Source organism: Palaemon carinicauda, chromosome 1 (assembly GCF_036898095.1).
Source record: "Palaemon carinicauda isolate YSFRI2023 chromosome 1, ASM3689809v2, whole genome shotgun sequence".
NCBI classification, from domain to species: Eukaryota; Metazoa; Arthropoda; class Malacostraca; order Decapoda; family Palaemonidae; genus Palaemon; species Palaemon carinicauda.
The window spans coordinates 275,668,557-275,682,156 of record NC_090725.1 but is presented as its reverse complement, the minus strand read 5'-3'; the positions used below and the strand labels follow the sequence as shown (position 1 = coordinate 275,682,156).

The 13,600-nt window shown below is 33.6% G+C and overlaps 2 protein-coding genes across 6 annotated transcripts in view; one reads left to right on the top strand and one right to left on the bottom strand.

Moving 5' to 3' along the window:
* LOC137656626 (uncharacterized) overlaps nucleotides 1-13,600 on the bottom strand; it is a 265,028-nt gene that overhangs the window by 249,569 nt on the left and 1,859 nt on the right. The gene's annotated exons all lie outside the window — the stretch shown is intronic.
* LOC137656690 (uncharacterized) overlaps nucleotides 11,909-13,600 on the top strand; it is a 30,893-nt gene continuing 29,201 nt past the window's right edge. The window contains exon 1 of one of the 2 annotated variants that reach the window (XM_068390902.1): nucleotides 11,909-12,100. The gene's annotated coding sequence lies outside the window, so the exon portion shown is untranslated. The remainder of the gene's footprint in view (nucleotides 12,101-13,600) is intronic. The other variant, XM_068390893.1, reaches the window with a different exon arrangement.

The following is a 13,600-nucleotide window of genomic DNA, read 5'->3' as shown; positions in this document are numbered from 1 at the left end:
TTTAACGTTTTAAATATTCTATTGATTTTGTTATCAATGCTTCATTTTATAAACGAAATGATACGATCTCGAGGTGAATGAAGAGAAATTACTATGAATCACATATCTGGTTGATATGTAATGTCACTTACTGTAGGTGATTTAACGTTTAATGTACATTGGTATCGTGACACTATAACTAAGGTTCTATTTAAAGGACCTTGACTAAAACTATGTTAAAAAGAACCTGTCAAAATTTAGAAAAGAAAAGGGAATTCTATATCTAAAAGAGATAGATATGAGACTCGGAAGAAATTTGTCTTTGATCTATCCTATGATTATCAACAACAATAAAAACTTATGAGATTAAAACAAATGTGGATTTAAAGTTCTTGAATGCCCTTCTTGATTATACCTTTTCAAAGACCAAACCTGAACTTTGTTGTGCAAAGAATTATACGGCTTAAAAAATAAAAGAATTCTCCATACACTTCTCTTTAAAAAAAAAAAAATGAAATGACTAAATCATGATACAAAAAAAAAAAAAAAGAGAAATATCAGGGTTAAGACATTGATGAAGATATACAAATATTATATACAAAAATCGCTTGAAAAGGCGGGGGAGGGGATGTTGATAGCAATAAAGGCTTTCTAAACAAATGCAATTATACTCGTAGGGGAACTCAAGACAGTAAATGAAAATTATTGGCATTATCATATGAAATAAATACATTCAAATTTTTTTCATAAGAACTGTGCCATCATATTACAAAAACCAAACCTAAGACAGAGAAAATTGAAGGGAATAATGGAGTGGTTTTTATTCACTCAGAATACATTTCGGTTTGAGGAACCTGTGATTATAACTGACTCTATGGAATTTTCCTGGTAGGAGCTTTAATAACATCAAGGATTCTAAACAATTAATTTTCTGAAATGCAAATCATAATTAGTACGAACATGCAAGTGAGTTATTTTATGTAAAACACAAACCACAGATACCCTTTTCATATATATATATATATATATATATATATATATATATATATATATATATATATATATATATAGATATATATATATATGTGTGTGTATATATATATACATATATATATATATATATATATATATATATATATATATACACACACATATATATATATAAATATATATATATATATATATATATATATATATATATATATATATATAGGTAGTAGGTTGGCCAGGGCACCAGCCGCCCGTTGAGATACTACCGCCAGAGAGTTATGGGGTCCTTTGACTGGCCAGACAGTACTACGTTGGATCCTTCTCTTTGGTTACGGTTCTTTCTCTTTGCCTACACATACGCCGAATAGTCTGGCCTATTCTTAACAGATTCTCCTCTGTCCTCACACACCTGACAACACTGAGGTTACTAAACAATTCTTCTTCGCTCAAGGGGTTAACTACTGCACTGTATTTGTTCTGTGGCTACTTTCCTCTTAGTAAGGGTAGAAGAGACTCTTTAGCTATGGTAAGCAGCTCTTCTAGGAGAAGGACACTCCAAAATCAAACCATTGTTCTCTAGTCTTGGGTAGTGCCATAGCCTCTGTACCATGGTCTTCCACTGTCTTGGGTTAGAGTTCTCTTGCTTGAGGGTACACTCGGGCACACTGTTCTATCTAGTTTCTCTTCCTCTTGTTTTGTTAAAGTTTTCATAGTTTATATAGGAAATATTTATTTTAATGTTACTCTTCTTAAAATATTTTATCTTTCCTTCTTTCCTTTCCTTACTGGGCTATTTTCCCTGTTGGGGCCCTTGGGCTTATAGCATTTTGCTTTTCCAGCTAGGGTTGTAGCTTAGCAAATAATAATAATAATAATAATAAATATATATATATATATATATATATATATATATATATATATATATATATATATATATGGATTAAGAAAAGCGAAATTATTGTAAACTTGATCGCAAAATCTGCCAAGAAGATGTTCAGGTTGCTGTTTTAGAACACATTTATTAACAAAATCTACTGAATTATTTTATCACCAATCAATCTATACTTTTCTAAGGTATGGTTATTTGTTCTAATTTTTATTTAGGCAGAGAGAACAATGATCTAAGAGACTTTGCTAGGAAATATGTTTATATTAGCTACTTGAAGAAATTATCTAGATAATGAAAAAAGCTTTTACAAGTTATATAAATTGGATAGTGGCACAATTTGGTAAACAAATATTCTCTAAGATCGCATCATCTTTACAGGTCAGTGTTCGAACTTTTCTTGTCTGAAAGTTACAAAAGTTCTCATGAATTACTTAATACAATTAATTTATAAGTAGTTTGAAGTGATAATTTGAGACTTGCACGGCTTTTCATCCATTTCTGTTATATCTTAGCCAGGACCTACGATGACTTCCTGGGAGGTCCTGGTCTTTATAGATTCACTTCTAGCACTCGATTGTCTACTCAGCTTGTAATCATTTAATTTCTCTCTCCGTAATTGATTCTCTTTGTTTGAAGAGTCATTTGTTATTTCATTTATCCTTAAGGAACAATGCTATAGGGATATATGATATTAATCCTAAGGTGATATGCCATGAAGGTTTAGAAATGTTCGTTATTCTTTATATGAAATGCCAATACTTAATAAAACTATGAGATAGGTCATTACTACTTTGAAAAGGTCATAGGAGAAATTTTAGTCCATAGAGATTATGTCAGCTAGAAAGTGCAACAACCCTTAAACGATCATGACACTAAGGGGAAATTCATTAATCTTTGATAAATCGTAAGAAGGTCCTAAATAATCCAGGAATAATGTTATAAGGTGATATATATTAATCCTCTGGAAATCATATTGTTTAAACTTAATGAATCATATCATTATGGGAAATATTTATTAATCCTTTGGAAATTTTGTCTTTAAAAGAATTATGAGAAAAAAAAGACAATGCTAATGGGGTTACTGGTGAGGTGTATAATTTAGTTAACCATTTTTGTTATAAGTAATAGACAAGTCTTAATAAAAAGAAATTTACAGATCCCCTTTGAAATAGACTCTGTGTTTTAATATCCTGTTCTATGAAACTATTTTTCTTACGAATGTGATGATCAAACAAGAAGCTTAATATTAAGCCTAGTTTACTAAGAAGGTTTTCTTAACATTTCAAGAATAATTCAAAGATTGTTTTCTCATTATTAACATTACTAGCCAAACTACAACCCTAGTTGGAGATCAGAATGCTACAAGCACAAGAACTGTAACAGAGAAAGCAGCCCAGTGAGGAAAGGAAATAAAGAAATATCAAATAAACTACATATAAGAAGTAATGAATAATAAATATAAACTATCCTAAGATCAACAACCACGTTGAAATAGATCAGTCATTTTTAACTATAAAAGAGATATTTAAGCACAGAAAAGTATTTGCAACAAGTTTCAATTCGTGATGTTCCACCAATTTAATCGCCAGATATGTGGAAATCATTCCACAATCTGGTCACAGCTGAAATAATATTTTTGGAGTACTATCTAGTATTGTGCCTTATGATGAAGAATGCAGGACCGGTAGAATTAATTACATACCAACCACTACGTACAACATGTTAGAGTTATGATGTTGATTAAAAATGCAGTGGATTGTCGGAATTAAGAGAAATCTTATATGCCACACACACAAATAATTAACAGAACAACGGGACAGCGTCAGAGACTGTCATCCAGCCAGATCAAGAATAAGAAATTTAATAAAATTCAAGTTGCTATCCAACAAGTTAACATGAGAGTCTGCAGCTGAAGATCAGGCAGGAGAATAATGCTCGAAATATGGTAGAAAGAAATAATTAAAACATTTATTTGGAATAGACTGATCACCGAAAATCTGCAAATACTTTCAAAAAGCAAGTTTTTTGTGCAATTGGAGAAAAAACAGACTGTGTGCTTCTCAAAAGTAAAGTTGCAGTCAGTAATCCTACCTAGAATTTAATATAAAGTGTATCATTTAAAGAGACATTACCAAAGCAAAGGACTGGATGTTGAGGAGCTACTGTCCTCGACCTACTTACAATCCTATCTTGAGATTTGTTAAGAGTTCAACTTCATGCCATATAATTTGCAACATGCACTATTCTTATCTAGATCTCTATTAACAGATTAAGCAATGGAATTAATACAAAAAGTGTAGCACTGTCTGCATATGCAACATGCTTGTTTTCTAGACAAAACCACATATACAGTGTATGTAAAATGAAAAGGGACCGAGAACACTAGCCCGAAGCCCATGAAATATTACGTTCCTATACTCTCTATGGTGCCCACCAACAACTACGTTTTGCAATTTGTAACTTGGAAATTCAATAATTTTGTTAATAAAAGGGCCCGCCTACTCCCATCTGTTCAAGTTTGAAAACAAAGGACAGTGATTACTACGGTTAAAATTAGCACTAAAATCAAGACTAATCATTCAAACTTCCTAACCACAATCAAAGGAATTTCTACACAACATTGGGAATTGTAAGAAGGGCATCACATACTCCAAGGCCTTTGCCAAAGCCAAACTACAAAATTTAAAATGGATGATTACCTTAAGCATACCTACCTACACGTTTTGCCAAAAGACGTTCAAAAACTTTAGTAATACAGTGGTACCTCTACATACGAATTTAATCCGTTCCACAACCAACTTCGGATGTAGAAAATGTTCGGATGTGGAAACAAATTTTCCCATAAGAATACATTGAAATAGGATTAATCCATGGTTGAGCCCAAAAACCTATGATAACTTCTTAATAAACTACTACACATAATTTCCCATGAGAATAATGCACACTAAATTAGATAATAGACATGTAAAAAAGAAGAATTATCAAAAAATGATAAATAAGAAACGGGTTTTTAGCGTCGCTTTACCTTAGAAACTCCAGCGCAGGTGTTGTTGGTCTTGCTACGCAGAGAGGGGACGGACGGGCGGCGAGGAGGTAGAGAGGTTAACTACGATAAACGTACACTACCGTAACTTATTCTAACTTACACTAAGTGAACTTTAACATAACTTGGCTTATCTTTTTTTTATTTTTTTATTTTATATATTTTTTTACATTTTCTTTTTTTCTTTTTAATGATTAATTTTAATCACTTTCACTCTCTACACTTAAAATTGATTGAATTTCTTTCGCTTCACTCTTTGCCGTTTTCTTTGTTTCACTTTCTTTCGCTTCACTCTTTGCCGTTTTCTTTGAATCACTTACATCCTCTTCATCACGAGTTCGCTTCGTAGTTTTTTTTTTTAAATTATCGATAGATAGTTGCTTGGTACGGCTTTTCAGAATGTTTCGAAAGTGAGTTAGGCAAACATCATCGAACTGAGCAACTACACGACAAACCTGCAATTTTTTGGGGTGGTATTTGTCGATGAAGTCGACCACGTCTTGATATTTTCCTAACACCTCTTTTATATGCGCCGAACCTAACACATGTTCTACCTCCTCAATCCCTTCCTCGTCATCACTCATGTGCTCAGACATAGCATGGAGTTCCTTGATCTCTTCTGTGGTAAGTTCGTCGTGATGTTCGGCGACGAGTTCCGTAACGTCATCTGCGTCGACCTCCAGACCCATGGACTTGCCAAGGGAAACGATTTCCTCTACGTCTTCCGCTACACCCACCATGGGATCAGGTTCGGGGTCAAAACCTTCGAAATCTCGGGGAGAAACTGCATCAGGCACAGCTTCTTCCAGGCAGAATTGAGGGTCCGTCGAGTTAATCCCACCCAAGCCTGATCTATGATCTTCAAGCAGTGCACGATGTTGAAGTGGCTCCTCCAAAATTCACGCAAAGTTAAGTTGGTGCTTTGCGTGACATTAAAGCACTGCTTAAATAAGTGCTTGGTGTACAGCTTCTTAAAATTAGAGATGACTTGCTGGTCCATGGGCTGGAGGATAGAGGTAGTATTCGGTGGAAGATACAGCACCTTTATGAACTTAAATTTGTGGAAGATATCATCTTTAAGTCCGGGGGGGTGAGCGGGTGCATTGTCAAGGCATAGCAGGCACTTTAAAGGCAATTTCTGTTCATGAAGATACTTCTTCACAGAAGGGCCGAATACTTGGTTAACCCATTGCACAAAGAACTGCCTAGTGACCCAGGCCTTCGAGTTGGATCGCCAGAAAACATGAAGCTGGTCCTTATCGACGTTGTGTGCCTTAAAGGCCCTAGGGTTCTCTGAATGGTAAACCAGTAAGGGCTTGACTTTAAAGTCCCCGCTAGCGTTGGCACATAGGGCAAGAGTCAACCGATCCTTCATTGGCTTATGCCCAGGCAATTTCTTCTCTTCGGCGGTGATGTAGGTTCGACTCGGCATCTTCTTCCAAAACAGCCCAGTTTCATCACAATTAAACACTTGCAGCTCTACGTAGCCTTCTTCCAGCACGATCCTTTCAAAGTTCTTGACAAAGTCAGCTGCAGCCTTTGTGTCCGCACTAGCAGCCTCTCCGTGGCGAACAACTGAATGAATCCCGGACCATTTCTTAAATTTCTCAAACCAGCCACGAGATGCCTTGAAATCGTCTGAGGAAGGTTCGGTTGAACTCTCCCCAGCATCACCCCCAGAGCTCTCCTCCTTCAAGTCCGTAAAGATGGCGTGCGCCTTCTCGCAGATGACGGTTTTGGTGATGGTGTCGCCAACAATCTCTCTGTCCTTGATCCAGACTAGCAGAAGTCGTTCCATCTCTTCTATGATAGGGCTAAGGCGTTTTGAAATAATGGTGATCCCCTTATAAGGTTTCACTGCTTTAATAGCTTCCTTCTGTTTAAGGATTGTCGAGATCGTCGACATATTACGGCCATACTGTTTAGCAAGTTAACTCACGCGGACGCCACGCTCATGTTTTTCAATAATTTCCTGCTTTACGTCTAAAGAAAGCATTTCCTTCTTCCTTTTCTCACCACTACCACTAACACTTGCAAAACTAGGCCTTTTAGGACCCATACTTTACGTAAACTACCGTAAAAGGATGCACGTAAAAAATCACGATTAAAACACATTTAATAGCAGAACGCACAGGGCACAACCGCAAGAAGCCGACGAGAACAGAGGACTGACCCAAGCCGCGCTAATTGAGGGTCCCTCCGAGGTCGAAGTGCTGCCTTCTATCGGCGGAAATAAAAAACACATCAGGCGCTATGAGCACCGACTACACGTACGAGTATTGTTTACTTCGGGTATCGAAAAAAAAATTCGGGTGTAGAGTAGGAACGTGTTCGAATTGTACTTCGCGTGTCGAAAAATTCGGATACAACCGGTGCGACGAAAATTGCTTACTTCGTGTGTCGAAATAAAATTCGGGTGTAAAATAAAAAATTTGCTCGAATTTTACTTCGGATGTTGGAAAATTCGGATGTAGATACGTTTGGATGTAGAGGTTCCACTCTATAGAAGTTATGGATACTGGGTGGCATCAAGAAGAGCTAGGGCTAACATAGACACATTTACCTAATGGAGTAACATTACTATTTCTCCAAAAAGTGCTAAACGAAGTTATTTTTGCTAACTTGGAAAAAAACAACAGACAACCAAGGAGCTAAGAAATCAGCTGTCTTTATAGATAATATATACTGACACCTCCATAAGCCTCATGTTTTTCCAAATAAGCATGTCTACAATTATCACTGAACCAGGGTTTGTCTTTACTCGGTATTTTACGCACAAGAAAGGAACACCTATCGATTATGTTTACTAGATTTTCATTCAAAAGAACGACGGGCTCAACCTTTTATATAATTGTAAACAATTCAAATGTAAAAGATCACTAAATATGCCATTCCAATCTGCTTAAGATTTTACATATATCTTTTAATAGAATGAAATATCAGGGACAGGCTGCTAATCATTGATGAAGCTAAAACATGATCAATGTCCAATGCATTCCCCCCCCCAAAAAAAAAAAAGGAAAAGAGATAGAATTGTTCCAGAATATATACTCTTTGTAAGAAGCTCTTAGTGTCCAATCATAAAACAGAATTGATGAAAGTGGTTGGAAAATTATATCTATTGCGAAGGAAATTCAATCAGTTGGTTAAAATTATATGATACTGCTAAACCATTGCAGTTTTGATATTCTAATGATGTTTTACATTACCTCTACCACGTTATGACTACAACGGTCTTGCTACGGTTCTGAGTTTCCCAATTATACTTTTTCAACTTAGAGGTGCTATGAAAATCTGAGTAGTTTCATTTCCATGCTATGTAACAGACAACTATATTTTCATCTTAAATCATGAAACTCATTTTCATATACAGTATATTGGATTGCTGTATTCCTTCTCAACAAATCTTATTTTTTCAGTAGGTAAATTTCCCTTTAGTTTTATTGGGTTTGGTTGAACTTACATTTTCTGGCATTTAGTTTTATGGGAATTGGTTCACCATAACATTAAACGTACATATATGGCGGGTAAGAAATAGCAAGCTGATCCTTAAACTACAGAGGAATTACTGGGAAAGACATTTGGTAGGGGACCACACCATAATACAGAACGCCGGTATTGGAATTCTCATAGCCAAGAAAATATCAAAAGGAAAAGAGAAGCAAGGATGGCTTATCATTAGAATAAACCAGAGGAAATTTTATTGGCTTGGAAAAGTAAAAAAAAAAAAAGCTGTAGCAAGGGCAAAGGCAAGTGGAATGAACAAGCTGTATTAAAGACTAGAAACATCGAAGGGTCAAAAGTTGAAGAAAAGGTACCGAATATCTGGAAGAACCGTCCAAATATATAAAGGACCACTCGCATAAATACTCTGAACCAAACCATTGATAGGCTTAGAGATCTTCAAACATCTTTCCAAAACTGTGACCACAAAAGGTCATTCACTCATCATTATCCCGTTCCTAACACTGTTCAAGATGTATCCAGAACGAATGACAAAGATTTTTTTAATAAGCCAGAAGATTAAGAGAGGGTAAAGAAGACTCTAAAAGCAGAAACAGGTACATAATGAGAAATAGCAAGTAGTTGGAAGTTTCCTATGTCAACTCTCTGTAAGTGCCAAGATAGCAGGTATTTTACATATACAGAAGCCTCAGCCTCCAGACTATGCCAGTAGAGTTAACGAAGAAGTTAGCAAGACACCAAGAGGCGAGTTTCTTTTTCAGAATTTTACACGATTTGAAACTGTGATACTGTAATAAAATTTCACAAGATCTGAATACTTGTGGGGAAGTGCTAAGCTGAAACAAGGCCATCTGAATTTTTACACCTTGCCTCCAAACATGGATATCAGAAATCTTTTGGAACTTTCGTGCAGAGGGACTTGGAAGTAGGCTGTCTGCTAGGCCTGTGACAGCCAGTATCAATGAGGAGGTTTATAAGGAAAATTACACAATCAAAAGGTACTTTCTATTTTCTTGCATTTGATAAATCAAGAATTTAACCCCAATGCCCTGATAACTTCCAATATTAGGAAAAGACAATTATAAAAGCCAGGGGAAAGAATATGAATTCCCTCTATATCATCCTTTGCAAATAAGGATTCAGCTTCCAATTGAAAGTTTGCAAATTCCTCTTGGTTGTTGACATACGATGGGAGGGGTAAGGAGTCTACTGCAAGAGGAGTGGTTGAGAAATAAAGGGGCCAGCTGCACCCTTCCCTCAAAACAGGGAGGACCCAAGGATCTGGATGAAGAAGGCTCCACGACGGGTCAAAAAGATGCGCCCAGGGCTGCGTTTGCTCATGTACATACCAATCACCTAGAAAACATACCTATTCTAATTAATTTGCCAGAAGGGTAAGGTTTTCACCTTTGATAGGCACGTCATCCTACTTAAAATCAGAGAAAAAACTGCCTGGGCCCTCGGTATCTAAATTAACCTCTTACCTGAAAGAGCTGGAAAGATGGAAATGCCCCGAAAAACCGCTCTAGAAATGGAAATAAATGCTGGTAGGTTCGATGGTTTGATAATTTAGAATAATTCAAACTAAGACGTAGATGATATCTGAGGAACCACCCATGAATTACACTTTTTATCAAACAAACGCCCTAAAATAAAGGTAGCCGTCAACTAATGATTTTGAACGACAGTTACTTTTGACTCAAAATAAAAGAACAAAGTTTACTCTTTTTATCTATAATCAAATTGTCATAAGACTGCTATTTTTCAAGATGTGTTTAACAAAACCTTATGTAGACACTAAAAATTCAAGAAATTCATTTAATTTGAGATCTTCCTTCTTATTTGCTATAAGCACCAAGGAACTATAATACACTTCGGCAACGAAGTCAGTAAGAGAATACCCTCCCAAGACACTCTGAAAGTGTCCTAAACTCCTCATGTAAATGTTATGCATTGCAAACATAATTCCAAAAGGGAACACCCTACCACCACATAGTATGCTAATTGAGATAGTTTTGCCAGATAATAACCTGTTAATATTACACTTCTCATAAAAACACGGGGTCACACATTTAGAAGATATATCTATTCGATCTTAAATAAAAGGGAGTGAGTAACAAATAAGGAGAGTAAACAAACACGTCACGTCAAACTATGTGACTAAATGCTGTTGTCTATATCTGAAGCGGTGGAGGGGTGGGGTCAGTTTCCTCATTCCACATCATACCCCTGGCCAGGTTGGCTACAAGAGAGGGTTAATGTTTCTATCATTAAGGTAGAAAGTTTTCCTTTCAGTATATATAAAAAATAAAATAAATAAATAAATAAATAAATAAAGCCTTGAATTAGGCCAAGCGTCACCAAAAGAACCTCATCTACAGGAGAAAAAATTTGGTGTGTAAGGCTAACCCTTGCCTAATGTTGCAGTTTTCTCCCCTTTACTTTAACATTTTTAGAAGAGTTTTGTCTTGTTTTACACTAAAAAGCTAAAACAAAAATAACATGATTCGCGGATATCTATCAAAATGGTACCAACCTTCCTTAATTGTTTTGATTTGAAAGACATTTTGAAGCTTAACTTCAATTGATGTTACAATTAAAGTTTAAAAAATTAAGCTAAGATACTTCTAAAAACTAAATTTATCAATAAACCACTTACAATCAAACTTACAAGCATTCTTTCAATATTCATATGTATAGGTCTTCAAAATTGTAAAGAAATATTCAACATAATTATTATAGTGCAAAACATTTTAGCAGAAATTTAGATTCTTTTACCGAGTATCTGTGAAAAATATAAATGATCTCAATATCTTCACTGAAAAATCTACAGTTTAAAAAGAAAATACTTTTTTATAAGAACTTGCATTTTTATCACAATGATTTCTTTTCTTATTCACTCGTAAAGAAAGCAGATATCACATACAAACAAAGTCAAAGTAAGTTTCTGTCACAAGCCTAAGACGCAAAACCATTTAGTGTTATATTTTCCCTTTACTTCTTTACTTAAAGATGAATATTTCATTATCAATAATTTACAAAGCTTCTCAAGGCAAATGCCTCTGCAATTGATGCTTTGATGCTAGTCGAAATTAAATATGAATTAAAATTAATAAAATTTATTTGTAAAATATCCTTTCAAGATTAGAATATCAGTTTCTAGCATTCTTGTTCACCAATTCAAAGATTTTAAATGAAATCATTTTTGCTATCTTTGATAATTTTACAATGACCTTATATTAAATATGCCAGTCATTATATTCAGTTACTACACTTCCTTAATTCAGAATTGTTTAACCTAGGAAAGGAACTAAGTAACAACTATTAAATATTTGCTATATTCAATTTAACGAAATTACTTTGAAAAATTATGCTATGTTATACCTATATAGAATTAAACTCTTAATAAATAAGAATTTGTTTTATAAAGAGCTCTAAGAACCATGACGGAAAGCAGCAAAATTGCGTAAGATACCCTAAAAAGAGAAGAATCGCAGTGTTGACGTCCAGAATAAATTCTAACTGAACAATGGCACTTTTGGAGGTCATGGCAGTGCATGAGATTGAGTAATGGACTGCAATGGAGTCTCAGTGCCAGCAGAGGGGACGTGAAAGAAGCAGCTTTGCTCTAGTCTGCGCGAGAGGTTTTGTTCTTGAATCACAGTGCTTTCTCTTACTCTCTAAAAAGAACAGCAATGCTGAGAAGGAAATGATAATACAGGAATCAAATGCAGGTACTGTATGTATACATTTTTAAATGCTTATAGAAGGGTTACTTGTAAAAATATATTGACTAATGTTGATGTGTTTGAACTGAAAAATATAAAAAATAATGAGTTCGAATGTCTGTGAAGAACAATCGACCAGTTAATGGCAATACTTTAAAGATACTGTCCTTTATATGAATAATGTTATTAGGTTTAGTAACTACTGTATATGTTCTTCGAAAACAAGCTGCGCAAATGCACAACCACCTTCGCAAACGCACACATAAAAAGAGACAGTCTAGAAGAAGTACATTAATATGTGTGTGTGTATATATATATATATATATATATATATATATATATATATATATATATATATATATATATATATATATTTACAGACTAGAAGAAAAACATTAATATGTGTGTGTATGTATATATATTGTATATATATATATATATATATATATATATATATATATATATATATATATATATATATATATATATATACTTAAACGGCACAGGTGGAAACAAAATTGAATATGATGAGACAAATTTGCAGATCCAGCAAGCACGATATATATATATATATATATATATATATATATATATATATATATATATATATATATATATATATATATATATTATATATGTATATATATATTTATATATATATATTCATATATATATAGATATATATATATATATATATATATATATATATATATATATATATATATATATATATATATATATATATAAAATGAATAGACAATGTCTTAGTGGCGCTCAAAATTCTTAGATAATTTCTTTTCGGACAGACTGTCCTGCAAATAGTTTTCAGGATAACAGCAGAAATACATTTATTTTTCTCAATTTATTGTTTGGTGTCGAAGACGTATTTCGGATCACTTCACGACCCTTCTTCAGGACTACATCAAACAATGAATGGAGAAAAGTAAATATATTTCTGCTGTTATCCTGAAAACTATCTGCAGGACAGTCTGTCCGGAGAGAAACTATCTTCGATTTTTGGACGCCACTAAGACTGTCTATTCATTATAAACGTAGAGTTACATGCTCAAGCACCATATATATATATATATATATATATATATATATATATATATATATATATATATATATATATATATATACATATATATGTATGTTTATTATATATATATATACATATATATATATATGAATATACATGTATATATATGTATATATTATATATACATATATATATATATATATATATATATATATATATATATATATATATATATTTATATGTAAATATATATGTATATATTACATATATACAAATATCTATATATACATATATATATAAATGTATGTATATATATATATATATATATATATATATATATATATATATATATATATATATATATATATATATAAAATAACAAGAGCAGCAAATGCGCCCGTTTTTAGTCCACCATAAGACAAAGGCCTCACACATGTCCTTATTACATAAGCATTTTTCTTTTT